This window comes from Nyctereutes procyonoides, unplaced genomic scaffold (genome assembly GCF_905146905.1).
Source record: "Nyctereutes procyonoides isolate TBG_1078 unplaced genomic scaffold, NYPRO_anot_genome, whole genome shotgun sequence".
Taxonomy (NCBI): domain Eukaryota; kingdom Metazoa; phylum Chordata; class Mammalia; order Carnivora; family Canidae; genus Nyctereutes; species Nyctereutes procyonoides.
Window position 1 is genome coordinate 23,563,345 of NW_026575040.1, and position 11,860 is coordinate 23,575,204.

At 42.5% G+C, this 11,860-nt stretch overlaps 1 protein-coding gene across 1 annotated transcript in view; it reads left to right on the plus strand.

Moving 5' to 3' along the window:
* The window catches only part of LOC129506221 (aromatase), a 150,768-nt gene that overhangs the window by 42,864 nt on the left and 96,044 nt on the right, over positions 1–11,860 (plus strand). The gene's annotated exons all lie outside the window — the stretch shown is intronic.

The following is an 11,860-nucleotide window of genomic DNA, read 5'->3' on the forward strand; positions in this document are numbered from 1 at the left end:
ATAATCACTTCTTCCTTGGAATTACGACCCAGTAGGATCCCCAGAGCTGACAGTAAAAAGTCCAGATCAATGGACAGCTTAAGTGGTTCCAGTTAACATTTACTCTGTCTGAAATTTGCATTTCCACTTATGCTTTTCTTCATTTAAATTTAATTTCCATCTACTTGTTTGTTAGTTGGATTTAGATTGTTTAGTTTTGAACCAGCTTTGAATTTCCCTTGTTATATTTTTGGCTTATAATTATCTTTTAGTTTGTATTATTTTATTGCTGTTACGTTCTCAGCCATCCATGAAGTGGATTAGAAGAACTGTGTTTTAACCCAGCTCTGATTAGTGTGTAGTGTAACCTCGTTTCCCAGCATGCATTACTTAATTTCATCATACAGGAGCTTAACAAACATGATGGTTCCTCTCTTTGCAATGTTCTAGTGTCCTATGAATTGGCTTAGTTTTTATTCACTTATTTCTACGTTAGTATTTTTAGACCAATTCCCAAACTTGTGTGGGAATACATTGTTAACATATAAGCCTAATGGTAATTAAGAATAGCTAGAATAATTCTCATCAAGTTATGACTTTGTAAATATTAATCTTTGGAAATGATGAGAAATGTCTACATTTAAATAGAGTGTCCATTCTGTTGGGAGCCGGAGAGGCATATGTGGGAATAGCCGCATTCCATGTGCTGCCTGATTATAAAATAGCACCAAGTTGTCATCATGCTGCCCTGTCTTCAAGGGAACCGAGAGATGTTGGGCATAGTGTCAGAAGGGACACGTTTTTGTGTAGGTTTTTTTTTAAAAAAGAAAGCATGACCCTCAGGTCTCCTGATTTTGTTCACCAGGCAAATCCTTCTCTTTCCCAGCCTGCACACCAGTCTTCCATTGTCCTGTTGCAGAGCATGCTTCAGAGATTTGGAGTGCTTCCTTTGAGGGGTAGGGGAACAAAGGGAAATCCACATACAAAAACAACATTCAAAATCCCTGTGATGATTAGGAGGTGGGGAGGGGATGAAGCATGGGGAAGGCTGGAAGGGAACATGCCAGCATCTTTTTCTCCCTTGTTCTTCTCTCAGAGTAGTAAGAGTGAGTAGAGGAGCTAAGAAGGAGAAAATGGGACAGAGGGTGGGGGGGGGAGCATAAGCAGGGGGGTTTATGCTGAATTGTACAGTTTTCAAGCACTTTCATGTTTCATGTGTGTGGTAAAACGGTTAACGTTTGAATATTGAAGGGATTTCCCAACTGTGATCTCATTTGGGGGTTGGTCAGTGGCTCCAGAAGTCATTTTATTGTCCTAGAAATCGGATTTCAGAGTGGTTAAACAAATTTCCCAAGAGCATACACTTGTAAAAGAAAGGGTAGAGCCACACCCAAATCCAAGCTCCCATGCCATAAAACATGCCTCCCATGCCTCTCTTGGTTCATCTTTAATGCCTCAAGTTCTCTTTAAAATTAATTTCTTTGGGAACTTAATGCATTTTTTTCTCCTATAGGACATCTGCATTTTAATTCTTTAGGAAGCATTATGTCTCAGTGTGAATTAGTCAGTTGGCTCCTTCCCACCTGAGAGCAACTTCCTACAGAAGGAGCTTCTCAGCAGGCAAGGAAGGAGAGGGCTGGAGAGGGCCAGGCACAGTGGGCACGTATAGGCCACCCAAGAGCCCAGACTCTTGCAGTGGTGATGGCATGGTGGTAGGGGTGTGGAGAGAGGTCCAAAGAAGGTGGTCCAGGGAACCACTGGAAGGGAACACAGGAAGAGAGCAGAAGATCAATTTCCTTTTTACTGGGCCAGCTAACTAAAGCCTGTACAGGACCCTTGTCGTTCCAGCAGTCATTTGGTAGAAAACACTGAATTCCTTCAAGCCATTATTGAGGCTTTAAAGTTTGGAGCCTCTGTGTTAGCAGCAGTCTGGGAACAGTTCAGCCAGAAATGGGATATGTTCCCTGTAGACTCATAATTCTAGGAGCTGCATTGTTTCCTAATGGGATCACTGGTTCTGGACTTGGTGCTGAAAGGGGACACTTTCAGAGAGAGAGAGAGACTTAGAGGTTCAATAATCACCAACTGAGACCCACAGGGATAGGGACTTGCCTAAGGCCACACAGTGGGTTAGCTTGGCCCAAAGTTGTTGCAATCAAGTACACTTGAAAAATCCTAATGGGAGAGGTTGGGGAAGGAAGGTGGAAAACATTTTGTTAAGCATTAGATTATGACAAGTTCTTCTCAGAAGGTTCCCTATACTTCCAGACGTTTGAAAATGTGATGACTGAAGGGGACCTAGTGGATATTTTTAAGCATTTTGGTGGTATTACTGACATCTGAGAATTTCCATTTGGCTTTTACTGTTTGGATGGTTAACAGCAGAAGCAGCAGTAACAAACTCTTATGTAAAACTTATCTCTAAATGCCAAAGCAGTTTCTCTAAATATAATATCCAAAAAAGAGAGAAGTGTTTGCATAAAGTACTATTAATTTCCCTTTGTGCTTCCGGATCAGGTAAGGGGCCGCATGGTTCAGAGAAAGCCCCTGCTTATTCTCCACTCAGTAGGAGATCAGGGAAGAACACTGGACCCGGAAGTTAGGCTTCCTTTCTCTGAAGAGATCAGGGTCCTCAAAACTCAGGAGTCCCCCACAGTGAGGCAGGAAGGTGGTCACAGGGCTCCCCTCAGTCTACTTCAAGTGCAGGAAATGGCACCTTCACCTATGTAGCCCAGCTCCAGCTCATGGTGACCAGAACGGAGTTGCTGTGCAATCTTCCCGCCTCTCACACAAGGGATAATTTGCTCCCTGACAGTTGCTTCTCTTAGGAATTTCACTTATCAGGTTTTTTCCTAAATGGCATTTCTCTCCATTTAGTTCATAGAATGTTAATTTTTTTTTCCTTTGGCTCCTCCATGAGGTCTTAGGCCTCCTCCTTCCCAGGACAGAGTCCAGCCTGCCTGCACACTCTCCTTCATAGGCCCCTGAGACCAGAGGATGAGTCCCTAGTGTTGTCCATGTGCTCTCTTTACATCTGCTCAATTCAGCAGATGTTCACTCAGGATTGATCCAGAGTAAGTCTGGAGCACATGGCAATGGAAACATTTATTTACTGACCTTGTGGAGCCTATAGGCCAGTGAAGGAGACAGCTTTGGGGACAAGGGACCTCAGCAGTGGCATTGAGGAAAGAGGGGGGGATGATGCAGATTCCATGTCTCCTCAAACTGAGGTATTTCTTGGGTTTGTTGGCCACAGAAAGCTTCAGCAACTTCCAGTGTTCCCAAATGGAGCATCTGGGAATGTCCCTCTGTCCTGCCTACTCATCTGGCACCTGAACATGTACTGTTTTGTGTTTAGCTGTTTCTGTGTCTGAGTTCTTGCCCCAGCCACATGACACACCTTTTCAGGGCAGTGCTACTGAATCCCATCTGCTTTCTGCAGGGGGTGAAGTGGAAGCAGGTACTCCACAAGTACATGGCTAACACATTTGTGTTGGGAAAAGTCAGGAAGCTGGGCTGGAAATAGGATTCATGGACAGGATGAAGGGGCTTAACTGCCTTCCCTTGATCCCTTTCTCCCCCTGTGTGGCTCTTAAGGACTGATTTGCTGCCAAACTTAAGGCCAATAGCTCAATAATGTGCTGTTTGTAGTGTGCAGAGGACACAGCCATGAGCAGGGATGGTGCCATGGAGTGTGCCTCCCTCAGAGAAGAGCATTGGACAGGGAGACCTCAGTTTGGACTCCAGGCCCTCCAGGGCTAATTCACTTGAGTCTCCACATCAGTAAAAGGGGAAAATGACCTGTGTCCTATTGTTGTCAAGATTAAAAGTTAATGTGTGTGGTAAAACGGTTAACGTTTGAATATTGAAGGGATTTCCCAACTGTGATCTCATTTGAACCTCGTGGTAGGGCAAGCATTCTCATTTCCATTTCATAGATGAAAAACCTGAGGGTCAGAGAGTGTAAATGACCTAGTAGAGATCACACCATGAGTAAGAGGCAGAGTGGGCCTTGCACCCAGCTGGACTTTGGCCACCATCTGTTACCGTGTAAAAGGATAGCTGACACACGTAGTGTTATACAGGGTTTCAAAGTCCATTCATGTCCACCAACTGCTTATGCTTCCAGGGGGAGACATATATGTGTAAATTGTTGTCATATATGAAACATCTAGGGCATAATTTTAATGAGAATGCTGCAGTCAAGGAAGCAGTGAGCCTTTGGTAATCGTGTGGATCCAACTACTTAACTGGCCATCACTTTTGGGTGACAATGACAGATTATAAGGATTGTATAAGAACTATTGATAAGAATGTCTACAAGGTATAATGACAAGATACAGTGAGATAGTTTAACTACATCACATTGCAATGCATGAAAGTGTAAGAATTGTGCTTCTGCATCTGACAATCTGCTTATATCTTCAGAAAACTGTTATGAACAAATTTAAATTACTGTTTCATGTCTGATTTCAGATGCTTTAAGTGGTACATGTGAGAATAGGAATGTTGATTATGATGTTTACAAGAAAAGGATGAGTATTCTATCAGTAAATTAAAGTAAAAAAAATATTAAAATCTGCTGTACTTAGGCTAAGCCTAATATATCTAATTAAAATAAGGAAAATACATTCCATCTTTAGCCTGATTAGGAAAAGAGTGTGGGGTGAGAGTCTTAGGCTGAGCTTGGAAAGGAAGAGTATTTTGCCAACAGGGAGGGAGGTTGCACAGAATGGGGCGGCCTGGTGATGACCCAGGGCAAAACCTGGCAAAGAAGTTGGTCTCCTGTAGTTGGGTAGAGAATGCAGAGGGGATGGGTGTCCATCTGTTGCCTTCAGCTCTGCAAGCCACATCTCATGGTGTTTCCTATGGGAAGTTCCAGAAGAAAACCAGTGTGGTCAGCTTAAGGGAATATGTGGTTTGTGTTGGAACTCTGGACATACCACATTACTGGAAAGATGCACACTGGATAACTGGCAAAATAAAACGCAACTTTCCAAACGTTGGCAATGATAAGAGATTCAGTTCCAATGACCAGTTGTTTATTGAATGAATGCCAGTGCAAATCATAACAAATGCATTCTAACCATGACAGCCACAGGAAGGACACAAAGAATGCAGTGTCCCTAATTCCATGAAACAGCTCACTGGAATCTGTGAATTCTAGAACCTAGAATGGGAGGACTCTGACATCCTTGCCACATGACTAACCAAGACAAAGAACCCTGGGAAGCTTGAGGCCACAAAGGTCTGGAAATCTGTGGGTCTACCTCCCTAAGAGATCCCTCACCCCTGTGAGGGTTACATATAGGGCATGGGTGATAGGATTATTGGATAGGACGCTGACTCCTGACTGCAGGTGGAATGCTCACAGTGGGAATCTGGTACTGGTCAACCTATCAAACTAGGTAAGTCCTTGGTATCTGAATAGTAATAGAAGACTATTCCATGCTTTGGCAGGGATTGAGAAGATATTAGAATGTGGGGCTAAGAACACAGCTTTGTGATGAACTGATGTAGCTTTGAACTTCAACCTTGCCATCAACTGAGTGACTTTGGGTAGGTGGTTTCATTTCTTAGAACTTCAATTTCTTCATCTTTGTTGTAAAATAGAAGTGGTATAACTTTCTTGTTAGACTATTTAAGGCAGCAAATTAGATAATGTGTCCAGCACTGTTCCTGACACATGGGCACTTACTATATAGCAAAGCAGCACCCTGGGCATTATAACCTCATGGAGGTGGCTAAGCAGGAGGCTGAGGAAGGGTTCTCTGACTTCAAGGTAGGTCTGGATCCTAAACTTCTAGCAACCACCCAAAGCTTCCTCTTAAAGGTGTGAGGGTATGAGGAGGGGTACAGTTTAGTTCCCTGGCTGTGTGAGAGTACAAAACCTCCATTCCTACTCTTTTTGCTCCAGATTCTTTCAAAGACACCAGAACTATGAGATGGCACTGGGTTAAGTGTCAGTAGAACTGAGATTGGCTCTGCAGTTTACTGGCTGGGTGACCCTGAACAAGTCCTATAATTTGCCAAGGCCTGGGTTTCTTCATTTGCAAACTGGAGACAAGCTTACCTGCTCTGTTTGCCCATCACTGGGTCGAATTTAATGTCATTAGCCTGGCATTCCAGCTCCTTGCATCATATTCCCAGTTCTCATCTCATAAAATCCTTTTCATTTCCACACAGCCCTGTCAGGCCAAACCTTTCTTAGCACTTCCTTCATACCAGACAGAGCCTTCCTGCCCAACAATTGGTGTATCTAAATCCTATATACCTTTACATCCCCTGCAGCATCTAGCACAGGGTCTTGAATAAAGTAGATGATGATTTTATCAATTAGTGTTACATGTGACAGGAAAACTAAAATAACAGTGGTTTAAAGAAAATAAAAATTATTTCTCTCTTATGCTAAAGAGATCCAACAGAAAATAACCCAGGGATAGGATGGAGGCTCAGGTGTCAGGGGCGCAACTCCTTCTGTCTTGCTGCTCCACCATTCTTAGCATATCACCTCATACTCTACTATGGCCACCAAGTTCCAGACATCTTATTCTTATTCAGCCAGCAGAGAGGAGAGGAGAAAGAGGGCAAAGAGTGATTCTCCCCCTTTAGAGAAGCTTTACAGGGATGCTATACAGTCATTCCTGCTCATATCTTATCTGTTAGAACTTAGTCATATGATCATCCTAGCTACAAGGGAGGCTAGGGCATACATATTGCCATTTCTAATAAGTTGATAGGCAATAGGGGAATAATAGATATTGTTATACCCATATAGCTTCCCCTACCACAGTCATTTAAAAATTTTAAAATATGAAAACTCACTACCAAGTTTAAAACATCATATAAGATGTAAGATGACAATTACAAAAAACACTTACCTCATTTGTAAGGATATGGGTATCCTGATCTTTAGGTTGGAAACAGCCCAATTCTTCCTCACCTCTGGTGGGAATGTGGTGACATGTTTATTAATGAATGATAACTCAGAGCTGAAAGTGAAGATAAACTACCGGTCCTTTTCCTTACCACATTTTACCAATAAGGAAACCAAACTCTGGTGGCTAAGTGAGTTGCCTGTGGTCATGGAGGTAATGAATGAAGGTGCCGGGATGAGAACTTGAATTTCTGGACTCCATCAAGGCTATTTCCAGCTCCTCCTTGATGAATAGCCCATTTGGCTTCTGAAGGCCTTTTGTGGGTCTTCCTGCTCATCTAGAACCCCTGGGAGCAGATCTCTAGGTCATTAGGTTGTCAACTGCATTCCTGTTAGCACATAGTTCAAAAAGCCTTCAGTCTGGAAAAGGAAAACACCAAGAAATAGAGGAGCATTCTATTCAAATAATGAGAGCATTACCTCCTTCCCTTTGTACCTAGAATACACAGGGCCCTCAATCAGGCACTGATGGGATAAACAGAGAAGCATATAAAATGTTTATTGTTCTTGAAGATTTGGATATATAGTTTCTTTTCATTCATTTATTTAAAAAAATATTTCTTGAGTATTTATGAAAGGTAGACACTGGGCCCAGCACTGGGTATGCAACAGTAAAACCATGCAGATATGGTTTCTGCTCTGATCTTGCTTAGAGTCTACTGGGGCACAAAGACCAGTAAAAGACACCTATTAAGTAGAATTAAAAGTATGGTGATGTGGAGGGGACAAAGTAGATCACCTAGACTGGGGTATGTGTTTGGGGGCAGGCAGGCTTAGTGGATGAGATAACATCAAACTGGAGACCTGAAGACTGAATATGTGTAGGTGAAGCAAGGGCCGTGTGAGAGGCATGGTGTGTGGCAAGGAAAAGGATTCCAGATAGAATATCCGAGAGAGAGAGAGAGTGTGTGTGTGTGTGTGTGTGTGTGTGTGTAGCTAAGAAGGATGTATCATGACCAGAATGTGGCAGACCTCAGTGATAATGATGGAAGGGACTGGGGAGGAGGGGAATGTTAAGAAATGTGACCACAAAGGTGGGCAGGGACCAGTAAACGAAGGTCTTTGAAAAGTCTGTTGGAAAGTTTATATTTTGTCTTGAGGCCAGTGGGAAAAAGACTTGAGGCAGATTTGTACCTTAGAAACAATCCCCTGACCTCAGGGTGGAGAATGAATTAAAAGGGTTGGCCAGATGTAGGAGACGTCTTAGGAGGATGTTGCAGTAATGGCAGCCTGAGCCAGAGAATGACCCTGAGAGGTCATGAGAAGTTGATGGATTTAAAATAATTTTGAGAGGTACAACCAATAGGCTTTGATGACCTAGCTAGAAGAAAGGAATGAGAAAGATGGAGGAAACCAATATTTATGAAGAAAAAAAAATTTAAAAATACCAAAGACAGATGCTGACAAACAAAACTATAGAATAAAAGCTATCCAGAAAGAAAATGGTGGCATGACCATGTGTTTTGAAGAAGGGATAATTGCTGTGGGCTAGAAAGATTTTGGAGGACTTCCCAGAAGAGTTAGGATTGGTACTGGGCTTTTTATATGAGTAGGATTTGGGTGAGTGGAGAGGACATTCCAGGCTGTGCAATGATGCAAGTAAGATTGTTGAGACAGAACAGTGTGTGATTTATTCAGCAGATGGTTTGGTCATGGTTTTTTTGGGGAGAGATACTGAGACTTGGCTCTCCAGGGGGTACAACTAAAACTTGCTAAAGGGAGGGAATGGGGAGATGAATCCCATTGTTTTCCCAGGTTGGTTCAGAGTTTTTTGTGTACCCCAAGGCCACTTTTGTTGGAACCTTAAGAGGTCTGTGGATCACTACACAGCTCAGCATGACCAAAACCCCATAGATCCCAGTTTCCACCAGGAAAACAAACAAACAAAAAAAAAAAAAACAAAAAGTATTTCTTCCCTCCCCAAAAGGAATGTTTTTATATTTGTGAATCTTCTGTAGTGACCTGGGTACTCATGTTGAGAGCTACTGCCATAGGGTGCTACCCTATTTCTAGGCCTCTGCAGAGCCCTGCCTGGCAGCTTGTATTGTGAGGCCTATGAGCCCATCAGGGAGACTGCTTGAACCCAAGGCTGTATGAGTGGGTATGTGGGGCAGCCCCTCTAGTCCTGGTGTGTGAACTCTTGCCAGATATACAATGGGCACTCTGTACCACACCTCTAGGTACTGGCCCTAACTTGTGTGCTGATGGTAGCTTGGTCTCACCTTCTCTGGTTCAAAACCCACTGATGTCTCCTGCTTTGACCCAGCACTGGCCCTAGGTAAGGTAAATACTCATAACCTCTACTTGACCAGTAGCACCACTTAAGGTCCTAGTATTGTGCTGGACTCTTTAATCATTTCTAATATTCGCAAACCTCTTGCAAAGCACCTGTTGTTATCCCAATTTTACCAAAGAAGAATCTGAGGGATGTAAAAGACTGTCCAAGCCCACTCAGCCTACCTGTCCTCTGTCCTAGATATCCTGTATTTGAGTCATGGAAGTCCCTGAGATAATTGTGGCAGATGTTACATTTTATCCTCACAGTGACCTTATCAAGATAAGTACTATACTTTTTTTTTTATAAATGAGAAAACTAAATGAGACACAGAGAACTTAAATACTTATCCCAAGGGCATATAGCCAGGAAGTGGCAGAGGCAGGATCCAAGCCTGTCTGCCAGCAAAGCCTCCTCTCTCCACCTCTTCGGGTAACTAAGCCATGTGAGGGTTGAACCCCCTTTCCTGAATCAAGTTTCCTGGACAGGAAAGCACAGGGATTCAGAAAAATAGTTACAGGGAGGTCATGTACCCCAGTCCCAAACCACTCTTCTGTGATCCTTTTGAGGTTTTTATAGATGTGAAAACAGAGGTCCAGAGATGAACAAGGGCTTCATATGGTACCATGCTATCATTCTATTTTCTCAGTCCCTTCTGCCCACTCCATGCCACATAGACATGGCCCCAGCTTGTGCAGTACCTACACCCTGCTTCTCCCCCTAACCCCCCAGCCTCCTGTTCAAAGGCCAAGACTACTCAGCTCTGATTCAGGTTGAATGAGTCATTAAGGGTGAAACAAAGAAGAGAAGGCCTTCTCTCTTGCTAGATGAAATGAACCCGCCCACCTTTTGACATCTTTTTGTTCTGAAATGATGATGGTATGCAATGACTCAGAATTATCATACTCAAAGAGACTACTTTGTATTTTTCTTGAAAATAAAGGGACAATGTGTGAGTAAATGAGCTGAAATTGGCTCTTGAAGGGAGGGAAGGATGACCTCTGGGCACATCAATGCAGAGTGGAGGCTGAATGAATGTGCAAGAATGGGAGGGAACAGCAATTCCTCACTGGAGAGGTTAGCACGGAGGAAGCCCACGTGGGGTCCAAGCAGCAAAGCTCTTCAAGGCCAGTCAATGGCAAAACCTGAAGAAACAACCACTAGATGGCCTGGGGTAAAACTCTCAACCTCTCTCAGACTGTTTCCTCTAAGGAAACAGAAGGTGATTGCTACAACCTACTGCAGAGGTTGGTGGTTGGATGAAATGAGAGTTTACATGAAAGAGAACTGCTCTGTTAACTGTAAATGCTATACAAGTGGTAGTTACTGTGTTTACAGATATAGGAGGTTTAACCTACTCTGACAGACTTGACATCAAACTAGGAATCTGAGGCCATGGGGGACATTCCATTCCATTCCTTAGCCTCTGTCAAACTGATGAGAATGGAAATGTATTTATTGGGAGTACAAGGTTTTCTGAAGAGCTTCCTTTCCTTTGCAATGAATTCCAGGTTTCCCATGGTGTTCAAAGAGCTCTGTAGGAAGCTGCTGGGGAAAGCTAACCTCCATTCTAGTTGCTACGAAACTTCATTTTTGGTTCTGTTCTGTGAGCATCTCCATTTCAGTCATTTGCACCATTACAAAGGGTCTAAAGACTTGGCAGGAAAGTGGTATCTTGATTCACAGCACTAGGTTTTGGTAAACAATGTTATTTTGAACAGAAAAAGTCCACAGAGGAGCTGATAATGAGTGATATTTTAGAGCTAGAAGGAAATTAGAAAATCTTGTAGTTCAACCCTGAGATTTTCTAGATGAGGACCTGAGGCCCAGGCAGGGGAATTGGTTTTCCCTGAGTCTCACACTTCAGTCAGTCCCTAGGAGTCTGACCCCCATTCAGTGTTCCTTCCCTGACTCCAGGGTCAAAAATGCAGATGTCTTCAGGGTATAATCAGGAGGGCATTAGTGGGTAGGATGATAGAGAAAATGGTGAGACGTTTAGTTCACGTTTTCTTTAAGTTTATTCTGTTTAGGGTTTCCTGAGCTACTTGAATCTGTAAACTTACATCTCCCACCAGATTTGGGAAATCTTCAGCCTTTTTTTTTTTCAACTACCTCCTTCTATGCCATTCCTTCTCCACTCCCTTAAGAATTACAGTGGCATGGACTTTAAGACCATACGAAACTGTTCCTGAAGCTCTATTCATTATTTTTCAAACATATTTCTCTGTGTTCTGCTGATTGGATAATTACTATCGATCTATCTTCCAGTCTACTGACTCTTCCCTCTATTGTTTGCATTCTGCTACTAAGCTCATCTAGTGAATATTTTATTCAGATGTTGTATTTCTTAGTTCAAAAATTTCCATTTCAAAAAAAGGTTCCTATTTCAAACCTACTGAGAACTTCTATTTATTTTTAAGAGTATTTACCTTAACATCATGAAGAATGATAACAACAATTGCCTTAAACTATTTTTTTCTTGTAATTTCAACATTGTCTTATCTTTTCCCTTGAGAATCGGCCAGATTTTCCTGGTTCTTATCACATCAGGTAATTTTGGATTATATCTTAGATATTTTATATATGTGTTATATAACTCTGGGTCCTGTTAAAATCAGAGCATGTTGACTTTTTGTTTTGTTTTGTTTTAGCATTCATGTAAACCAGTT